Source organism: Sus scrofa, chromosome 4 (genome assembly GCF_054392235.1).
Source record: "Sus scrofa isolate SSC_HxYL_T2T_F1_AM1 chromosome 4, Sscrofa_HxYL_maternal_Yorkshire_Landrace_v2.0, whole genome shotgun sequence".
In the NCBI taxonomy this organism is placed as follows: Eukaryota; Metazoa; Chordata; class Mammalia; order Artiodactyla; family Suidae; genus Sus; species Sus scrofa.
This window is the reverse complement of record NC_139386.1, coordinates 109,466,659-109,489,938: the sequence shown is the minus strand read 5'-3', so window position 1 is coordinate 109,489,938 and position 23,280 is coordinate 109,466,659. Positions and strand designations below refer to the sequence as shown.

Sequence of the window (23,280 nt, the reverse complement as noted above, 5' to 3'; positions counted from 1 at the left end):
ATTCCCTTAGGACACCAACTCTAGGGATTTGTCCCTGACCCTCCACCAACGTCAAGGGCAGCTCGATGCCCAGAATAAGCATAAGTCAGATGTGCTGGGGGCAAAAAGTTGGGAAAGGAAGGGGGCACGACTGGAAAAAGAATTTTCTTACATGAGTATAACAGCATCTTCCTTCAGGAAATGACCCACTCCTTTTTAAAAATGTATTGATTTATTTTTGCTTTTTAGGGCCGCACCCATGGCATGTGGAGGTTCCCAGGCTAGGGGTCAAATCAGAGCTACAGCTGCCAGCCTACACCACAGCCACAGCAACACTAGATCCAAGCCACATCTGAGACCTATACCACAGCTCACGGCAACACCGGATCCTTAACCCAGTGACTGAGGCCATTGTTATTATTTTCAATTCTTCATATTCATATTATAAATCTCTATGTTGCACATTTTTCCCTTTAGGTTTATTTTCTTTAGCTAAATTCCCAGAAGTTAGATTCCTACATCAAAGTGTATAAACCCTCTTAAATCTCTCCGTACTTCATCTGAATTGCCAAATTCTGTTCCTAAAGAATTACAACAATCCGCCACAACTGGCCACAAAGAGACCAGATTTTCAGTACCATCATTAGAACTTGGTATTATTGGGGTTTTTTAAAAAATAATTTGACTTTTTTTTTTTTTTTTGGTAGCATTTATCCTACTACGAGTATCCGTCCAGAGAATGAATGGGCTGGGTTTAGCTGGGAACAGGGCAGAGCCAAGCAACTGGGCTGGAATGAACCCAAAGGCACAAAAGGGTGGAGAAGGACAGAGATAAGGAGACCGACAAAGGCATGAATGTTCCCAGGTGCTCACAGCTGCAAGGAGTGGGGCTGCAGGATGCACTTTGACCCCCTAGGAGTGCTGCAGATAAGCAGGGATAAGACAAGAAATCCCTGAGTCCTGAGTAGCTAGTCGGTGCTGGGAGAAGGAAGGAAGGGCAGGTGACAGGTGGGGAAAGCTCATGGAAGCCCAGCCCATGGACTCTGGCAGTCAGCAGGTGTAAGAGGGATAAAAGGTATATGTATAAATGAACCACTGTGCTATACACCTGAAACTAACACATTATAAATCATCAATTAAAAAATAATAATTAAAATATAAAAATAAAAGACATGGGAAGCTTCACAATAAAATTATAGGAAAAAACGCATCAAATAAAGAATAGGGGAGTTCCTGTCGTGGTGCAGTGGTTAACGAATCCGACTAGGAACCATGAGGTTGCGGGTTCGATGCCTGGCCTTGCTCAGTGGGTTAAGGATCCAGGGTTGCCATGAGCTGTGGTGTAGGCTGCAGACTCGGCTCAGATCCCGCGTTGCTGTGGCTGTGGCGTAGGCCAGTGGCTATGGCTCTGATTTTACCCCTAGCCTGGGAATCTCCATATGCCGTGGAAGCGGCTCTAGAAAAGGCAAAAAGACAAAAAAAATAAATAAATAAAAGTATAGAGACCGAAAGTATACAACTTGCTACATTTCCATAAAAAGAAGACACAGAGCCATAAATTTTCCTCATGAGAACTTCCAGCCACTCTCTTTCCCAAAGAATAACCATTATTTAAGTTTCTAATGCTATGAATTCATTTTGTCTGTTTTTGAACTGGTTATTAATGGAATCACATAGTGAAGGACGAGGGAGAGGGGGAGGGAGAGGGGAGGGAGAGGAAGAAGAAGGAGAAGAAGGCTAGGGATAAAAGGAATGGTCCCCAAAGCACACTTTTCCTTGGAGAAATTAGGAGAAAAAGACCTGTTGGGAGGTATAGAATCCCAGTACCCTTATAAGGAGGAGACTTTCCCAAGACCAAAAAGACCTAGTGCTGTAGGGTGTACAGAGGGAGAAAGTAAGAAACTGAAATTCTAAGCTTGGAGGTCCCGAGATATTCTCTCCTTGGTATGTTGTTTGGGGAAAGGTGATGTGTAGGCACCTGTGCGTGGCGTAGGCACCTGTGCGTGGCTAGGCCAGAAGGCACAGGTCTCCCAGCGCTTCCAGAGCTCAGAAAGCTGTGGTCCTCACCCATCATTTCGAATCCAGACCCGGAGACCCAAGTTCTGATATGTAGACACAGTCTCAGGGAACAGCTCAAAGTGTTAAAAATTGGGACTGACCAAGACATGGGGGACCAAGCATCAGTCACCTGCTCATGGTGGGAGAAAGTGACATTCAAAATTTAGAAGGCAAAAGAATCATGTATGGGGGGCGGTTAGACATGTGTTGTTGGTTCAATGCCAGTTCCTAGGCGTTGGGGTAGGACTGAATGGAGTCCAGAGATCTGTGCCTTAAACTAACGTTCCTGATGATTCTGCTATAAGTGACCAATAGGCTGCCCTTTGAGAATCGTGTGTGCTGTGTGTTTGGTGAGACCTCTGGATAGCGTGGTGACCCTAGAAGTTGAGTCTGACACTCACATACACCTGATGTGGAGCTCCTGGGAAGGTCCTGGCCATGCCAGAGTCCGGGCTTATGAGCCCATCTATAGAGGCTGTGTCTGGGGCCAACCCTCAGAGTGTAGCTTGCAGACTTCCAATTACTGGGCCATAATTAACCAAGGGTCCCAGTGCTGTGTCTGAAACCTACAGCTACATTTGTACCAAATCGCCCTTCCCGCAGGCCGTTCCTGGGGAGTGACCAGGCACACGGGAATACAAAGACACACCCAGTCCTGGGATACCCAGACTCCTCTGACGGCTGACTTTGGCCTTGCTGAACCTTCCTTAGCCGGCAGGGTTGAACCTTCCTTAGCCGGCAGGGTTGTCCAAGACTTTCCCACTCTTCTTTCTCTCTTTCCCTTGGGGTCAGGCATGCAGAGTGGGATAGCCTTCCAGCATTTGCTGACTCCCTATCCATTTTATTCTACCCACACAGTTCCCCTGGTACAATTCTTGCAACTTTTAAAATTTTTTGGCTGTGCCTGTGGTATGCAAATTTCCCGGGCCCAGGTCTGAACCCACACCACAGCGATGACAACACCGAAGTCCTTAACTGCTAGGCTACCAGGGAATTCCTGCTCCTTGCAATTTAATCACGTCTTACCATCTGCTTCTCAGAGGACCTGCACTAACACAATGGCCCCAAATACCCCCCTTGAAATATCCATTCTGTGGCTATTACCAGGTCAGAACACGGGCCGTGTTTCTAGAAGGCCTGTGTGGCTTGACCCACAACAAGGAGGCCCAAGCCATCCTGGATGGTGTTGGCTTATGAAATGGCCCTGAGCTTGGAGGGGCACCCAGGACTAAGAGAGCACTGGTGACAGAGCCCTGGGGGCAGTGTTGGAGCGGGAGGTCCATCTTCCTGGGACCTGCCCTCAGAATGACAAGCGGGATCCTATCACCCAGGCAAATAACCTCAGACCTTCAGGAAACCACAAAAGGGGGTCTGGGGAGATAAAGCAAAAACCTTGGCAGGAACCACACCTTCCTTCTGCACCCTCACCTCCCAGGGGACAGAAGCCCCAGGGACCATAGGTGGGCCTAGGGGTGGCCTCACCCCGGAGCTGGGCTCGGCTTTCCTAGGCTGGCACATCAACAGGAGATGCCAACCTTGGAGGGAGAAAGACAGGGTTGCCTCCAGAAATGCAGAACAAGGAAGGACTCGTCTGTAAGCCAAAGGGAATAATTTGAAAGGGGAGCTGGGAAGAGGAAGATCAATTTTTTACCACCCAAATGATGCCAGGTGCTGGCGGGGAGGCAGGGCTCTCCTGGATCACTCCAACAAGCCCAGGAAACACTTTTCCTCTCACGGCTGTGTGACTTGCAATCTGTGTGTTTGCTACACAAATGCCAGTCCTTCTCTTGATAGGTGAGCTGGATTGGGTGATGGGCCAGCTCTGCTGTGGGCAGGAACAGGCTTGCAGTTTGCATGGCAGTACGAGAAGTGAAAGACACCTCTTCCCTCTGCGGGTCAAAGATGCATTTTCCCTGAACAATCTCATTCCTTCTAAGGAAATCAATGTGTGAGTGTGAGTATGTGAGGGTGTGTCTATGTGCGTGTGTGTGTTTTCAAGCTCCCCAGCTATAGGCTCCACCCTGCAAAGACCGTGAATGGAGCAGTCAGCCCACTGAATCCACTGATTGGAGATCAGTCACGCAGTGCTTGGGGAGGGGGCGGATCTGAGGACTTGGCCCAGGAGGGGAGAGTGAGGTGAGAAGAAGGGGTGCGGGCTGGCCCAAGGGTCTTCTTGGGGACTGTTCTCTGCTCTGGAGGAGCAACAGTTTAGAAATTAAAAAAAAAAAAAAAAAAAAAAAAAAAGGAATTCCTGGAGTTCCTGTTGTGGTTCCGCACATTAAGAACCCGACAAGTATCCATGAGGATGTGGGTTTGATCCCTGGCCCTGCTCAGTGGGTCAAGGATCTGGCATTGCTGTGAGCTGTGGTGTAGGTCACAGATGTGGTTCGGATCCTGCATTGCTGTCGCTATGGCATAAGCGGGCAGTTGCATCTCCAATTCAACCCCTAGCCTGGGAACCTCCATATGCTGCAGGTGCAGCCCAAAAAAGAACAAAAAAAAAAAGGAAGAAATTCCCTCCCACTGCACTGAGGTCCTCTTAAAATTTTCCAGTGCTGATGGACCCATAGAGCTTCAAGCGACCCTGTGGTGGAGAATAACCAGGTGGCAGGGGTGGGGGTAGGGAGGCTGCCCCCCAGGAGTGTCCAGGTCCTTCCTGGGCGCTTCTTCCTAGATTCATGCCCAGTGAGCTGGGCCCAGGCGGACTTTGGCCTGTGGCAGGGCTGGAAGCAGCAGCCAGGAGTGTGAGGCGGGGGGCCGGGGATAACCGAGCATGAGAGAGCCCCTAGAGAGACTGGTCATCCGTGTCACATGTAAGTCACAGCCTGTCCTGCCTTCTTGGCTTCAGACCCTCAAATGCTCCCCTAGCTCTCAGAGAAAAAGCTGAGGCATTTACAGCGGCCTGAGGGGCTGGTCTGGGTAGGCTGTGTCCCTCAAAAAAGGTAAGTTGGAGTCCTAGCCCCCAGCACGTCAGCACGTGGCCTTATTTGGAGACAGGGTCTTTGCGGAGGCCAGCCAAAAAGCAGGGCATCAGGCTAGGCCCTAATGGCGAGGGGAAGTTTGGGCACCGATACAAAAACCAGGAGAATGACATGGGAGCCTGGCCCTGCTGACACCTGCCTTGCAGACCTCCGGCCTCTAGAACTCCATACATGGCTGTGGATTAAGCCTGCCAGCTTTGCGACCCTCACAAACCAGCACAAAGGCCCAGGCCATCTGCCCCCTGTACTCTCCCCCCAGCCCGGCCCACCTCCCGCTCTGCAGACTCACGGGGGCGCCTCCACCTCAGGGGCCTCACAGAGCTGTTCCCTCTGCCTGGAACATTCTTCCTCCCCTCCCTCAAGTCTTTACCAAAAACGTCCTCTCCTCACCACCCGCTACAAAGCGAACCCGTCCCTCCACTCGTAGCTTGAGTTCCTTACACGGCTCTTTCCCTTCCTGGCGCTGATCACTTTCTAACATACCGCTGACTTTCCTGAATTATTACCTTTATTGATTCTTGTTTGCCAGCCTCCCATGAGAAGTCGCCCTCTTACTCGGGGAGAGATTTGTCTCTTTGGTGTCCCAGTGTGTCCCAAGTGCCTAGCACAGTGTCTGGCACACAGAAGGCACGCCCTACCTGAGTGAATGCATGATGTGGAGCAGCTCGTGTGTGCATGTGTGTGTGTGTGCGTGGGTGTGCGTGCGCACACTTCAGTGCTTGATGACATGTCCACCCCATGCTAAGTGCTGCCTGACGCCTCCGATGTTCTCCATAACCCACAGTGTAAGAACCACAGTCTTCATTCTACATAAATGAGGCAACAAGACTCAACAGAGGTTCACCACCTCGCCCAGGCTACTGCGAGCCAGACCGTCGGGGTCCACGGTCACTACTGCTCGATGCTGTACTGGCTCCTCGCTGGGTGTTGGCAGGGGCCCCGTCTGGGAGAGAACGGTCCTCACCTGGTTTCCCAGGGATCGGGGGTGGGGGCCCAGGGCAGCGCCCTCTCCACTGCCCAAGGAAAGCATTCCTAGAGTGACCCTGAGCCACGGCTGGCCCCTGCCCAGCTGGTTATCTCTCCAGCGTCCAGGCTTGGCTCCCCGGCCATCAGCTGGGTCCAGATCACCCTGGATCTGCCACTCACACGTGTGCCAGGGAGGGTGACAGAAAGAGAAGACGAGAGAGGGCAGCGAACGAGGGCAGGGAGGAGCAGGCGATTGAAATCCTAGACGTGCCGAGAGCCAACTGGGCCGGGAGGCTGGTGTTACTGGCTGTGCTCAGCGGGCACCCAGTGGGCAGCGATCCCAGGGCCCCGCCCCCTGGGCCGGGGTAGAAGGGCCGCGACTGTAGCTCTGTAGTTGTATTGTGATGGCGAAGGAGGAAACAAGAGCAGCTGATCCAGCCTGGGTCGGGAGTGCCCACGTGCACACAGACAGGCCTTTGTGTCCTGGGCCCAGACAACAGGCCACATTCTTCCCCCACCTCAGTGACGTCTTTCACGGACATGTCCCCCAGAGCGCATTTTCAAAGGCTTAATCAGCTATGGATCAGATGACACGGCATTCCCTCTGCTACCCCCTTGGGCGGCATCTTCTCTTTGTCGTGCGACCCCAGCCCTGCCCTTGATCTGCTGCTTACAGGGGTCCTTGCACAGCTGCAGGCCCCAGGATCTCAGGCACAGGGGTTCAGCAAGTCCAGCCCCTGTTTTAAGGGAGAGGCACTGGAGTCAGAGAGAGAGCCACACAGGGCCCGGGGCTCCTGCCCCCAGGGCAGTGTCCTCCCTGGATGCAGGGCCAAGCTGCCCCAGGAACCTGGCTGTTACAGCAGCCTCGCCTTGGGGCCTGGACCACCTCCCAGAGCAGCCCGAGGGGAAGGGGCTTCTTTATGAAGATAGAGTTCTCACCAGGGGGACTCCCAGCCCTGCCTGACTGGTTTCCAAAGCAGGTGGCTTTCCTTGCTCAAGTCCCATGCAGGAGACAGGTCACTCCCAGGATGACGCTCATCTGGCTGTGGGGCCCTGAGGGATCAGTCACCTCTGCAGTGCACTCTCTCTGGATGTCAAACCATCCCTCAATACTGATGAGGCTCCTGCTGTGGACTGAATGTTTGTGTCTTTCTCAAATTCATATATTGAAGCCCTAGCCTCCAATGTGATGGCCTCTGGGGGTGGGGTCTTTGGGAGGTAACTGGGTTTAGATGAGGTCATGAGGGTGGGGTCCCCGCCATGAGATTTGTGCCTTTTGGGCTGCACCTCCCAGGCCTGCAAGGCTTGTGCTTCTCAGCTTCAGAACCTAAGAGCCCAGAGTCAGCAACAGAAACATCAATGTTTAACAAGTAGGAGGAGCTTACGTGTCTGAAATAAGGTCCTGGAGCGACACCCCACTCTGTGTGGCAGAGGGCAGGCAGGACATGGCACAGGATTTGCTCCCAGAGGGTGGGGGGAGACAGCCAGTCATTGGGGGGAACTGACATCAGGTGGGCTCACCTGTAGATGGGGTGCCCTTTGCCAGTCTTTTAATAAGAACAGTTGCGAGCTGGGGCCTGGGCAGGTATGTCCGAAGGTCAGTCTTATGAATAGGTGTAGGTGAAGCAAGCACTACACCCACTCGCAGGAGCAGGGGAGGTCCGGAGAGCAAGAGAAGAGCCATCTTGGGTGGTCTGACCATCCAGTGACCTGGGCTCTCTCTCTTGCCACCATGTGAGGACACGGTAAGAAAGCGGCTGCCTGCAGGTCAGGAAAAGAACCCCTTTTCCCCAGACACCGAATCTGCAGGCACCTTGTTTTTGAACTTCCGGCCTCCAGAACTATGAGAAATGAGTGTTTGTTGTTGAAGCCACACGGTGTGGTATTTTGTTACAGCAGCCTGAGGGGACTAATACAGCCGCCTTCCCCAGTTCTCTAGGCCAGGCGATCAGAGCTGGAAGACTGGCACCTTCAAACCGCAAGATCTTGGCAAAGCAGGCACCCTCTCTAACCCTTCAAGTTCTCACCATAAAATGGGGCTTTTGATCTCTGCCCTTGGCCCAGCAGGGACCACTGTGAAGGTCAAATAAAACAATGCACATGAAATACTGTTACAACAGCAATAATGACTATAACAGCTACTGTTACCATTACTCTTACTGCCGCCACAACCAACAGGGGCCAAGTACCAAGCAGCCGCTTCCCCGCCAGACATTTGCTCACTTATTTCTCAAGTACAAAGTCCCTTTATACTTGAAAAAATATAAAAGGTAAAGCTAATTTTAAAATAAGTTTTTTATTTAATTGATTACAATAGTGTTTAAAAATATTTTTATTAATTTATTTTCTTTCTCTCTTTTTTATTTTTGTGTTTGCTTTTTAGGGCCACACCTGCGGCATATGGAGGTTCCCAGGCTCAGGGTCCAATCGGAGCTGTAGCTGCCGGCCTACACCAGAGCCACAGCAACATGAGATCCGAGCTGCATCTGGACGCTACACCACAGCTGCTGGCAATGCTGGATCCTTAACCCACAAGCAAGGCCGGGGATCGAACCTGCATCCTCATGGATATTAGCCAGGTTCGTTAACCACTGATCCATGATGGGAGCTCCTTGAGTATTCTTTATATATCATGAAGACAACTTTTTAATATTCAAACAAAGAAAGAGCAGCCAGAGAGGAGTAAAGCAACCAGCTAAGTAGGCCTCCTGAGGCTCAAACAGGTAGCCCTGGTCACATTAGGACAATTTTCTTGCGCCAGAAGAACTCACAGAAAACTTAAAGTTCACATTCCATTCTCTTCATGACCCACAAAATCCAATAAAGCAGGACACTGAGCTTGGACATTTGAGGAGTTCTTGTTTTCGATTATGACCTTCTAGATAGCAGGGACTATGTCTACCTGCCTTTAATTTTTCCTAGAACCTAGCACTTTTCTAGCACATTCAAATATTTTTTTTAGTTCACGTTATGTGCGAGGCACTGCACTCTGGACTAAGAATACAATGATGAATAAAACAGAAATTGTTCATGGACTCATGGAGCTTTCAGAAGAAAGCCTAGAATACAGTAGGCGTGTCTGCGTCCTGCTTAGTTTTACATTTCCTGTCACGTTAAAAAAATGTCCCCCTGGAGTTTATTGCCTTCAAAAATGTTTTGGTCTGGAGTTTCCGCTATGGTGCAATGAGTTAAGGACCTGGTGTTGCCATAGCTTGTGGTGTAGGTGGCAGCTGCAGCTTGGATATTATTCTTGGCTTGAGACCTTTCATATGCTGAAGATGTGCGGGAAAAAGTAAAAAATTTAAAAATTGGTCTATGTCCATATTACCTCCTTTAACTAAATCCTCGAACAATTATACCAAATTCCTGGCAATACTTTTCATATCCTCAAGCACACCTCTTCCATTTTTTCCCAGCTAAATCCTAAGGAAATTCCTCTGTATTCTTTTCCAACTGGACGACTTGCTCTCCAGGACTGCGACACCGTTGTTCTTCTAAGACTTCCTTTCAATGCTCTCCTAAATACCAATTTTTTTTTTCTTTTTAATTTAATCCTTTTTCTGGAGTGCATGCTCCAGCACCTTCCTTCAAAAGAATATGTGTGATTTTTAAATCCATTAATGTCCCAAAATGGATCATTCAGAGTTCCCATTGTGGCTCAGTGGTTAATGAATCCAACTAGGAACCATTAGCCTGCAGGTTTGATCCCTGGCCTTGCTCAGTGAGTTAAGGATCCTGCATTGGTATGGCTGTGGCATAGGCCGGCAGCTACAGCTCCAATTAGACCCCTAGCCCAGGAACCTCCATATGCTGCAGGTGCAGCCCTAGAAAAGACAAAAAGACCAAAAAAAAAAAAAAAAAAAAGAATCATTCTAGTCTCATATTTGATTCATAGTGGAGCTGGATAGAGAAACCTAGACTGCGAATAATTTTCCCTCTAAGAAATGAAGACATTTCTTCATTGTATTCTAGCTGTTAGTGTTGCTATTGAAATGGCCGATAACTTTCTGATTCTTGAACTTTTGCATGGACCTCTTTTTCTCGCCAGGAGAATATAGGAATCTTCTCCTTATCTGCTGTGTTCTGAAGTTTAACAATAAAGTGCATTGGTATGGATTTTATTCATTCATTGTGGTAGATGTTCCATGGGCTCTTTTATTCTGAAGAGAGGTACTTCAAGGATTCAGAAGATGTGGTACATACACACAATGGAATACTACTCAGCCATAAAAGGAACAAAATCATGCCATTCCCAGCAACATAGATGAAACTAGAGACTCTCATACTAAGTGAAGCAAGTCAGAAAGAGAAAGGCGAACACCATATGATATCACTTATATCTGGAATCTAAAATATGGCACAAATGAATCTATCTATAGAACAGAAAGAGACACACAGACACAGAGAGCAGATCTGTGGCTGCCAAGGGGCGGCAGGGGAGGGAGTGGGATGGACTGGGAGTTTGGGGTTAGTAGATGCAAACTGTTACATTTAGAATGGAAAAGCAGTAAGGTCCTGCTGTATAGCACAGGGAACTATATCCAATCTCCTGGGATAGACCACAGAGGAAAAGAATATATATATTTAATTTTAATAAGTCACCCCAAACTTAGTGGCTTTTATATTTATTTATGTATTTAATTTTTGCTTTTTAGGGCCACACCCATGGCATATGGAGGTTCCTGGGCTAGTGGTCAAATCAGAGCTGTGGCTGCCAGCCTATGCCACAGTCACAGCCACATCACATCTGAGCCATGTCTGTGACCTACACCACAGCTCACAACAACGCCAGATCCTTAACCCACTGAACAAAGCCAGGGATCGAACCCTCAACCTCATGGTTCCTAGTCAGAAGGACCTCATTGCTGCACCACAACAGGAACTCCCAGAATATATTTTCTTAAAAAGAATGTGACTGAGTCACTTTTCTGTACAGCAGAAATTGGCACAACATTATAAATCAACTATACCTCAATTTAAAAAAAAATAACAGGTGCTTAAGTTTGGGGAAATTTTCTTGTACCATTTTTTACATCATCGCCTCTCTTCTGGTTTAATTCTTCTTTCTTTCAGAAACTCTTGTTAGCCTGATGTTGGAGACTTTAAGTAACATATACCTGGATTTATGCAGAAAAGGGAGTAACAGGAGTTCCCGTCATGGCGCAGAGGTTAACAAATCTGACTAGGAACCATGAGGTTGTGGGTTCAATCCCTGGTCTTGCTCAGTGGGTTAAGGATCCGGCGTTGCCTTGAGCTGTGGTGTAGGTCGCAGACACGGCTTGGATCCCAAGTTGCTGTGGCTCTGGTGTAGGCTGGCAGCTGCATCTCTGATTCAACCCCTAGCCTGGGAACCTCCATATGCTGCAGGTGCAGCCCTAGAAAAGGCAAAAAGACAAAAAAAAAAAAAAAAAAAAAAAGAAAAGAAAAGGGAGCAACATGACAACAAACCAGATCCCGGCTGGATGTACCTCTTTCTCTCTCTGCTCTCCGTTACCTCCCTGAGTCACTTCTCAGCAACAAGCTGGTTTTTTTCTTTTTTGGACGCTGCATGGCATGTGGATCAGATCCCAGGCCAGGGATCAGATCTGAACCACAGCTGCAACCTATTCAGCAGCAGTGCCAATGCCAGATCTTTAACCCACTGTTTCCAAGTCAGGGATCCAACCTGTGTCCCAGTGCCCCAGAGTCACCACCAAGCCTGGGGTGCCAGAGCAAGAACACCTCAGCAGTGACCATTTTAAAACAGAAGTCACAGCAGCCCCATCACATGGCTTGATGTCAGATTTTCCAGTTCAGACATTTATCCTGCCATTCTTTTGTCTTCTGATCCTCTCGTTAGGATTTTCTTTTTTTTTCTTTTTTTTGTCTTTTTGCCATTTCTCGGGCATATGGAGGTTCCCAGGCTAGGGGTCCAATCAGAGCTGTAGCCACCGGCCTACACCAGAGCCACAGCAACTTGGGATCCGAGCCTCGTCTGCAACCTACACCACAGCTCACGGCAATGCCGGATCCCCAACCCACTGAGCAAGGCCAGGGATTGAACCCGCAAACTCATGGTTCCTAGTCAGATTCGTTAACCACTGAGCCACGATGGGAACTCTCAGGATTTTCTTTAGGGTACGTTCCCTTGAAGCATCTTCAGCATCCTGCGGGCTCTGAGAGAAATGATTTTTCTAGGAGCCAGTTGGGAGTTGGGGTTGGAAGGAAGGCAGTGTGTCCTTGGTGGCCTGGTGTGATGGTGACGGCAGGAGACCTTGCCCAGAAGTGGGTAGAGGCATGAAAGGACAGCCAGGGAGGGGGCGTGTGAGGCCACTGCGCCCTCCTGCTCCTCTGCAAGGTGGCCCCCAACCTGTAGGTTTGGATGAAGAGTCCTGGCCCTTTTGAAAGCAGGATGTGAGCACTGACTATGAACAATTTCTCCTGCCATCCTGCCATTCTGCCACCCTGCCACCCTGCCTGACCTCAGTCCCTGAGTTTGGATAATCCAGGTTCTCGTCTCCTCAGTGCTTGTTCCAACAATCCCTGTGATAAATTCTTTCAGTAAATCAGTGTCCTAGATGTCCAAGTGCCTCTTGCTAGGGAAGGGCTCTGAGGCTGCAGGGAAGAGGGAAGGGCTGGCTGAAGGTCCCTCTGGGTGTGATGTGGGTCTTGAGCTGCTCGGATTCCGCTTCCCCCCACCCCGAAGCAGAGCTCTCTTACGCTCCTGACTGCACATGGCTAAAGAACTCTGTGTTGGGAGTTACGGTTGTGATGCAGCGGAAACGAATCTGACTAGTATTCAGGAGGATTCAAGTTCGATCCCTGGCCTTGCTTGGTGGGTTGGGGATCCAGCATTGCCATGAGCTATGACATAGGTCACAGACTTGTCTCGGCTCCCATGTTGCTGTGGCCGTGGTGTAGGTTGGCAGCTTTGGCTCCAATTCAACTCCTAACCTGGGAACTTCCATATGCTGCAGGTGCTGCCCTCAAAAAGGAAAGAAAAAAAAATAACTCTGTGCTAATTGTCCAGTCCATTTCTAGATTTGCCCCAGTCTAATTCAACATATGCAAGGGTTACTCAGAACCCTTGGAGGTCACTCAGAACCCTTGGGGGTCAAGGCTGTGCCCCTAACCGCCTCGGGTATTTCTGGGCAAAAGTTCTGGAAAGGATAGGCAGTATTTTCCTGACCCACTGTGGCCTGCCCTTGGCCTGGAGAAGATCCTCCAGCCAAGCAACACCCTAAACTCAGCGAGATCCTAAACTTGACCTCCAGCCCACTTGGATCTGGCGTTGCTGTGGCTGTGGCATAGCCTGGCAGCTACAGCTCTGAATAGACCCCTAGCCTGGGAACCTCCATATGCCCTGGGCGTGGCCCTAAAAATACAAAAAGACCAAAAAAAAAAAAAAAGGGTTCAAAAGAGGAAGAACAAATCCATGCTTTAGGGAGTGTGGCTACTTCTGGGGGGCCAGGGAAAGGGGGGTTAGCAACAGGGAGGGGACAAGAGTGGGCCTTCTGGGATGCTGGTCATGTCTCTTGATCTGGGTGCTAGTTGCACAGGTTTGTTCCAAACTCATCAAATTGTACAGCAACAACCTATGCAGTTTTCGGTCCGTTGACACTCACATGAGAGCTCGGCTCACACGAAATTTCCTCCAGGAGGCTTTCGTGATCACCCTCCGTTAGCGTTAATCCTGTGGCCACTCTGCCTGGTTCAATCTGCTTTTTGTGTGTGTGTGTGTGTGTTTATTTTATTTATTTATGTAGCTTTTTAGGGCCTCACCTGCAGCACATGGAAGTTCCCAGGCTAGGGATGGAATCTGAGCTACAGCTGCCAGCCTATGCCACAGCCACAGCAAGTAGGAATCCAAGCCACGTCTGTGACCTACACTGCAGCTCACAGCAACACCAGATCCTTAACCCATTGAGTGAGGCCAGGGATCGAACCCACATCCTCATGGATACTACTTGGGTTCGTAACCTGTTGAGCCACAATAGGAACTCCCTTTCTTGATGTTTAACCCTCGGAATTATGATTCCTTTACTGACATAGCCATCTCTGCACCTGGACTGTGAGCTACTCGAGGACAGGAGGCAAGAATCCCCAGCACCTTCCTAGCGCTCTCACCCAGCACAAAGCTACACAGAGAAACGAAATGTCTCTGGACCAAATGCGCAAAGAAACAGTGCGTGTCAGTGCAGTGGTGGTTCCTCCTTCCACCATTCTTCCTGCTGAGAATACCCAGTGCTCTGCTATTAACCTGCTTTTAACCAACCAGGGCAAGAAACTGAATCAATTCTCATCATGCCTCTCATTGCCTGAGAAAGACTGACTTGCATCCTATACCCAAGGCTCCAGACTCTGCAGCCCCCTCAGCATGCTCTGGATGCCCAGCAGCCCCCACTGGTAGTGGCTCTTCTGATCTCATCCCATGCAAAAACCACTGCCCAGAAGTTTCCCCAGGGATCACCAAGCTAGCACTTGCTCACTGTCTTCCATTATTGCTTAGCTGGAAAAAAAAAGTTCACCACTTCAGGCAAGTCCTAAAACCACAACAACAGAAAAATTTTAAAGGGTTTTAGGACTAGGAGAGGTTTCTGTGTCCACTGCAAGCTAAAAGCAGACCCACTCCTTGGCAGGGGTGTCAAGCCAGCAGAGGTCTCCTAGGATGCTCCTTCTCCCTCCCTGCATCTTCTCTGCTTCCACCTGCATCCTTTCAGGAGACCCGCTACCTGCAGTTACCTGAGTACCAAGGCTGTGGACATCTTTTCCTACCAGGAAGACTAGCTTTGGGGATAATGGCCATTTACAGCTCAGTATATGCATATGAGTGAGTCAGAAGCAGTTCTGCTATAGTGATAGAATTCTGGACTTCAACCATAAAATCTGGGTCTTGGTTCTATTTCTGTCATCTGCTGTCCTTGGACAAGTCACTCTAATCCTCTTGCTCTCAGTCTCTTTATATAAACTGAGACATGACTACGGCATTCCCCACATACTGCTGTGAGCACTCGCAATGACAAAAGGTAGCACATTGATTTACACACTGTAAAGTCCCATCCAAATGTGAGGAGTAGTAATAGCAGTGTGAGCAGAAGTCCACCTTTTCAAAGATCAATACAATATTGTGCCAATTTCTGCTGTACAGCAAAATGACTCAGTCATACATATATATACATTCTTTTTTTATGATATTTTCCACTGTGGTCTATCCCAGAAGGTTAGATATAGTTCCCTGTGTTATATAGTAAGACCTTGACATTTATCCATTCTAATTGTAATAGTTTGCGTCTACTAGCCCCAAACTCCCAGTCCATCCCACTCCCTTCTCCCTCCCCCTTGGCAACCACAAGTCTGTTCTCTATGTGTGTGAGTCTGTTTCTGTTCTATAGATGGGTTCATTTGTGCCATATTTTAGATTCCACATATAAGTAATACCATATGGTATTTGTCTTTGTCTTTCTGACTTCACTTTGTATGATAATCTCTAGTTGCATCCATGTTGCTGCAAATCACATTATTTTGGTTTTTAATGGTTGAGTAGTATTCCTTCATAAGTATGTACCACATCTTCTTAATCATCTGTCAGTGTTTCTTTCCATGTCTTGGTGAATAGTACTGCTGTGAACACTGGGGTGCATGTATCTTTTCTGAGTTATATATAGTGTTGTCTGGATATACACCCAGGAGTGGGATTGCTGGATTATACGGTAGCTCTATTTTCAGCTTGCTAAGGAACTTCCATATTGTTTTCCATGGTGGTTGTACCAATTTATATTCCTATCAACAGTGTAGGAGGGTCCCCTTTTGTCTAGACCCTCTCCAGCATTTCTTACTTGTAGACTTATTAATAATGGCCATTCTAACTGGTTGTGAGGTGGTACCTCATAGTTTTGATTTGCATTTCTCTAATAATTAGTAATGTTGAGGATCCTTTTGCATGCCTATTGGCCATTGGTATATCTTCTTCGGAGAAATGTCTGTCTAGGTTTTCTGCCCAGTTTTCAATCGGATTGTGTGTTTTGTTGTTGTTGTTTGTATATTTTCATGATTAAGCCCTTGTTGGTTGCATTGTTTGCAACTATTTTCTCCCATTCCATAGGTTGTTGTTTCATTTTTTTTTTTTTTTTGATGCTTTCCTTGTTGTACAAAAGCTTGTAAATTTGATTAGGTCCCATTTGCTTATTTTTGTTTTGATTTCTATTGCTTTGGGAGACTGACCTAATAAAACATTTGTATGGTTTATGTCAGTGAATATTTTGTCTGTGTTCTCTTCTAGGAGTTTTATGGTGTCACGTCTTGTGTTTAAGACTTTGAGCCATTTTGAGTTTATTTTTGTGCAAGTGTGAGGCTGTGTTCCAGTTTCACTGATTTAATGAAGCTGTCCAGTTTTCCCAGCACCATTTTCTGAAAAGACTGTCTTTTTCCCATTTTATATTCTTGCCTTCTTTTTTGAAGATTAATTAACCATAGGTGTCTGGATTTATTTCTGAGCTATTTTGTTCCATTGATCCATTTGTGTTTTTGTGCCAGTACTATACTGTCTTGATTACTGTAGCTTTGTAATATTGTCTGAAATCTGGGAGAGTTATGCCTCCTGCTTAGTTTTTTGTTTGTTTGTTTGTTTGTTTTTTGTTTTTCCTCTCAAGATTGCTTTAGCAATTCTGGGTCTTTTATGGTTCCATACAAATTTTTGGATTATTTGTTCTAGTTGTGTGAAAAATGTCATGGGTAATACCCATGTTGACAGAGAGCACGTTAAATCTGTAGGTTGCTTTGAACAATATTAAATTTTGAGATGGGATTAAGATGGCAGAATTGAAGGACTGGAGCTCACTTTCTCTTACAACCACCTGCTGAACAACCTTCAACAAGACAGAATGGAAACAGTCAAAAAAGATATCCTACTCCAAAATACAAAGAGGAGGCCACATCAAGACAGTAGGAGGGGCGATTATGCAATATAAGAAACCTATACCCGCTGGGTGGGTGGCCCACAGACTGGAAAGTAACTATATTGCAGAAGCTCACCCACAGGGGTGAGAGTCCCAAGCCCCACATCATGTTCCCATGCTTGGGGGTCTGGGACTGGGAGGAGGAGCCCCCAGAGCATTTGGCGTTGATGGCCACTGGGGCTTACATACAGGAGCTCCACAGGACTTGGGAAATAGAGAATTCACTCTTAAAAGGCACATACGGGCTTTTGTGTGCACTGGGTACTAGGGTAAAGTAGAAATTCCCTAAGAATCTGGGTCAGACCTTCCTGAGGTTCTTGGAGGATCTCCTGGGGTGACTGTGCCTCACTGTGGGGGAAGGGCATTGGAGACAAAGTTCTCAGGAATAATCATCAGTGTGAACTCCTCTGGAGGTGGCCATTTGGGAAAAATCTGGCCCTACCCATCAGGGCTGAGAAGCCCCAGGCCAAACCATAATCCTGGTGGGAACATGGCCCCACTCATCAGCAAAGAGGCTTCCTAAAGACCCTACCCCCAGGCACATAACTGCCTCTAATCACACCCAGAGAAAAAAACCCCACCGATCAGAGGGATAAGAATCAGATCCACCCACTGGACAGGCACCAGTCCCTCCCATCAGGAAGCCTGCAGCAAGCATCTGTCACCCACAAGGGGGCTAGCCATGAGAAGCAAGAGAGACTACAACCCTATTGTCTGCAAAAAGGAGACCACACTAAAATTCTATACAAAACAAAAAGGCAAAGAATTATCACTCAGATAAAGGAACAAGAAAAAAACCCAGAAAAATAGGTAATCAGGACATTACTAACCTCCACGAGACTTTAAACTAGTGCTAGTAAAAATGATTTAAGATCCTAGAAATAAACTGGAGACAAATATTGATAAATCACAAGAAACACTGAACAAAGTAATAGAAGATGTAAAGATTAAGCAAGCAGAAATACAAAATACCATAATTTTTTTTTTTTTTTTTTTTGCTTTTTAGCACTGCACTCCCAGGCTAGGGATCTAATGGAGCTATAGCCGCCAGCCTGCACCACAGCCACAGCAATGCCGGATCTGAGCCGTGTCTGCAACCTGCACCACTGCTCACAGCAACACCAGATCCTTAACCCACTGAGCAAGGCCAGGGATTGAACTCTCAACCTCATGGTTCCTAGTTGGATTTGTTTCCACTGTGCCATGACAGGAACTCCCAAAATACAATAATTGAAATAAAAAATTCACTAGAAGGAACCAACAGCAGAATACAGGAGGCAGAGAAACAAATAAGTGAGGTGGAAGACAGACAGCAAGATCTAATTGCTTATCTATTCCAAATGCAATAGTTTGCATCTATTAACCCCAGACTCCCAGTCCATCTCACTCCCTCCCCCTCCCCTTTGGCAACCACAAGTCTGTTCTCCAAGTCCCTGAATTTCTTTTCTGTGGAAAGTTTCATTTGTGCTGTATATTAGATTTTAGATATAAGTGATATCATATGGTATTTGTCTTTCTCTTTCTGACTTCACCTAGTATGAGAGTCTCTAATTCCATCCATGTTGCTGCAAATGGCATGATTTTGTTCTTTTTATGGCTGAGTAGTATTCCATTGTGTATATATACCACATATTTTGCTTTTTTTTGTCTTTTTGTCTTTTTAGGGCCAAATTCATGGCATATGGAGGTTCCCAGGCTAGGGGTCTAATCAGAGCTGTAGCCACCAGCCTACATCACAGCCACAGCAATGCCAGGTCCGAGCCATGTCTGCAAACTAACACCACAGCTCACAGCAACACCAGATCCTTAACTCACTGATCAAGGCCAGGGATCAAAGCCACAACCTCATGGTTCCTAGTTGGATTCGTTTCCACTGCACCATGATGGGAACTCCTATACCACATCTTCTTAATCCATTCATCCACTGATGGACATTTAGGTTGTTTCTATGTCTTACCTATTGTGCATGAACCATTTCTTCATCTGCAGAATAGGAATTAAAGTGCTTACCTCATAATGGAACTTGGTGAATTAAAGGAAGATGATGCATGCAAAGTATTTATCAGTGACTGGTAGATTAAAAACTCAAGGAGTTCCTGTTGTGGCTCAGCAGGTTAAGAAGCTGACTACTATCCATGAGGATGCAGGTTAGATCCTTGGCCTTTCTCAGTGTGTTAAGGATCTGGCATTTCCATGAGCTGTGGTGTAGGCCGGCAGCTGCAGCTCCAATTTAAACTCTAGCCCAGGAATTTCCATATGCCTCAAGTGCAGCCCTTCCGGAAAAAAAAAAAAAAAAAAAAAAAAAAAAAAAAACCAAAACGAACAAACAAACCAAAAAAAACTCAATAAATGAGTTTTTTTGTTTTTTGGGTTTTTTGTTTTGTTTTGTCTTTTGTCTTTTGTCTTTTTAGGGTTGCACCCACAGCATATGGAGGTTCCTGGGCTAGGGGTCTGATCAGAGTTGTAGCTGCCGGCCTACGTCAGAGCCACAGCAACGCCAGATCCAAGCTATGTCTGTGACTTTATACCACAGCTCAAGGCAATGCCAGATACTTAACCCACTGAGCAAGGCCAGGGATCAAACCCAAAACCTCATGGTTCCTAGTCAGATTGGTTTCCACTCAGCCACAACAGGAACTCCAAGTTATCTATTTTTTATTGAAGTATAGTTGATTTACAATATTGTGTTAGTTTCAGGCTTACAGCCAAGGATTCAGTTATATATATTTTTTTCATATTATTTTCCATTATAGGTTATTATAAGATATTGAATATAATTCCCAACATTATATAGTAAATCCTTGTTGCTTACCTATTTTGTATATAGTAGTGTGTATCTGTTAATCCCGAACTCCTAATTTACCCCTCCCTCCCACCTTTCCCTTTTGGTAAACATAGGTTTGTTTTCTGTGCCTGTAAGTCTCTATTTTGTAAAAAATTATTTGTATCTTTTTTTAGATTCCACATATAAGTGATATCATAGGATATTTGTCTTTCCCTTTCTGAATTACTTCACTTAGTATGACAATTCCTAGGTATATCCATGTTGCTGCAAATGACATTATCTCGTTCTTTTTTATGGCTGAGTGGTATTCCATTGTGTACATGTATGTTTATATACATACACACACACCCCACATCTTCTTTATCCATCCGTTGATAGACATTTAGTTTGCTTCCATGTCTTGGCTATTGTAAACAGGGCTGCTGTGAATGCTGGGAAGCATGTATCTTTTCAAATTACATTCTCTGGATATATGCCCAAGAGTAGGATTGTAGGGTCATATGGTAGCTCTACTTTTAGTTTTTAAAGGAACCTCCGTACTGTTTTCTGTAGTAGCTGTACCAGTTTACATTCCCACCAACAGTGTAGGAGGGTTTCCTTTTCTCCACACATTCTCTGGCATTTACTCTTGTATACTTTAATGATGGTCATTCTGATGGATATGAAGTGATATCTCATTGTAGCTTTGATTTGCATTTCTTTAATAATTAGTAATGTTGAGCATCTTTTCATGTATCTGTATGTCCATCTGTATGTCTTCTTTGAAGAAATGTCTATTTAGGTCTTCTGCCCATTTTGTGATTGAGCTATTTTTTTGATATTGAGTTGTACGAACCATTCCAACCATTCATTTATTTTGGAAATTAACCCCTCATCAGTCACATTGTTTGCAAATATATCCTCCTGTTCTGTAGGTTTTCTTTTCGGTTTGTTAATGGTTTCCTTTGCTGTGCAAAAGCTTTTAAATTTGATTAAGTCCTGTTTGTTTATTTTGGCTTTTATTTCTTTGGCCTTGGAAAACTGATCTAAGAAAATATTGCTATGATTTTTTGTTGTTGTTTTCGGTTTTGTTTTTTGTTTTTTTGTGTGTTTTTTTGTTTGTTTTTGGCCATGCCAATGGCATGCAGAAGATCCTGGGTTAGGAATCGAACCCAAGCCACAGCAGTGACAACATCAAATCCTTAACCACTAGTCCACCAGAGAACTCCCAATATTGCTATGATTTATGTCTGAGGATGTTTTACCTGTGTTTTCTTCTAGGTGTTTTATGGTTTAATGACATAATTTCTTTTAAAATTCTGCTTCAGAACCAATTTTCTAGCAAATGGTCCTTTGCAGACCCAGACATTGGTAAAACACAAGCACAGTTAAGTTCTATTTTCATCCTCCCAAGATCCATTAGGAAAGAGACAGGGGATATCCAGACAAAAGGTGAATTAAGGTAGAGGGTTTCTTATCAGTCCACTCAGAGTATGGCGGAGAGTACAAGAGTACAGAGTACAGGGAGTTCCCGTCGTGGCGCAGTGGTTAACGAATCCGACTAGGAACCATGAGGTTGCCGGTTCAGTCCCTGCCCTTGCTCAGTGGGTTAACGATCCAGCGTTGCTGTGAGCTGTGGTGTAGGTTGCAGACGCGGCTCGAATCCCGAGTTGCTGTGGCTCTGGCGTAGGCTGGGGGCTACAGCTCCGATTGGACCCCTAGCCTGGGAACCTCCATATGCCGTGGGAGTGGCCCAAAGAAATAGCAAAAAGACAACAACAAAAAAAAGAGTACAGAGTACAAACTCAAGATGAAAAGTAGGTATGGGGGGTCATTCCAATAGCCTGAGTCCCATCCAGGGAAACCAGAGCTTTCCAAGTGGGGAAAGAATAGAACTTCCAAAGATTTATTTGACCTGAGCAGCCCATACCAGGTAGAGAAGTGCCGAAAGCTTCTGCCTGTCCCCAGAAACAATCACTGACTATCTCTCATGGAGCAGCTAGATTTCACCTGGATTCTTTTCCTTACTATTATTATTTTGTCCATGCCTGCAGCATGTGGAAGTTCCTGGGCTAGGGATCAAACCTGGACCACAGAGTGACCAGAGTTACAGCAGTGATAACATTGGATCCTTAATCCACTGAGTCTCATCAGCCATCTGGATTTTCTTTTCTTTTTTTTTTTTTTTTTTTTTTGCTTTTTAGGTCCATACCTGCAGCATATGGAAGTTCCCAGGCTAGGGGTCGAATCATGCCTGCAGCTTCTGGCCTACACCACAGCCACAGCAACACCAGATCCTTAACCCACTGAGCAAGGCCAGGGATCAAACGCACATCCTCATGGATACCAGTCATGTTCATTACCACTGAGCCATAACGGGAACTTCCTCATCTTGATTCTTTTTTTTTTTTTTTTTTTTGGCTTTTTGCCATTTCTTGGGCCACTCCTGTGGCATATGGAGGTTCCCAGGCTAGGGGTGCAATCAGAGCTGTAGCTGCCAGCCTACGCCAGAGCCGCAGCAACGCGGGATCCGAGCAGCGTCTGCAACCTACACCACAGCTCATGGCAACGCCAGACTGTCCACTGAGCAAGGGCAGGGATCGAACCCGCAACCTCATGGTTCCTAGTCGGATTCGTTAACCACTGCACCACGACGGGAACTCCCTCATCTTGATTCTTAATGAGAAGGACCATGCAGGCCATGCACAAACAACTCCCTAAACTTCCAAAAACATTTAGCTAAAAGAAAATTAGGCTCTTAACAGTTCAACCACAGCACAGGAACTTAACCCCACCTACCAAATCATAATCACTGCATCAGCCAGTTTTACAGTTATGCCTAGAAGTTTTAACTACCTTAAGAGACAGTCAAGTAACAAAGGGCAGTCTTTTTCTAAGGAGCTTCCAGTCCAGAAAAGGCACTATCCTGCCAAAACCCTATTATAGTACATAGTCCATAAATATTTACTAAGCAATTGACTGGTTCATTGATTCCTTAATTCATTGATTCAGCAAATGCATGTGAGGCACTCATTCCTGCCAGACTCAAAGGCCAGAGATGAGTAAGACATAGTCTCTGATCTCAAGAAGCTTAAAACCCACTGAAAGATGATAAAAAGGTGACTTTGACACCAGGATGAATGAAATGGGTGCTCTCGATGAGATGCAAGTGAAGTGCTCCGGGAACTCGGAAAGAGAGAAGTTGCTCCCCTAGAGGAAACAATAACGAAGTCAGATGCATCTGGTCAGCAGAGACCAAAGGTGAACTGCCAGGCTCCCGACACAGTCTGCAAGGTGGAGTCCTTTGGGCCACTTTACATCTGTACTCCTCTGCCCACCACAGACCCTCACCCGAGGCCCTGCCAAGCATCAGGTGGCTGGGCCCTCCCAGCATTCTTGGCTCTGTCTCTCTCCGCTGACTTCCGCCCAAGCACTGATTCCCCTGCATGGCCAGCCTGTCACACTCCTTTCCAGAGCCAGCATCTTATGAGCTCAGCGAATAACCCACAGTGGATCTTAGGAGGCTCAGCCAGCAGGGGAATTGGTTCACTTCTGAGTCCCGTTATGACAAATCTTGCCCCCACCATCACCATTTATT

At 46.6% G+C, this 23,280-nt stretch overlaps 1 long non-coding RNA gene across 4 annotated transcripts in view; it reads right to left on the bottom strand.

Annotated features, from left to right (window-relative positions):
* Positions 1-23,280, bottom strand: part of LOC110260338 (uncharacterized) — a 77,061-nt gene that overhangs the window by 15,362 nt on the left and 38,419 nt on the right. The gene's annotated exons all lie outside the window — the stretch shown is intronic.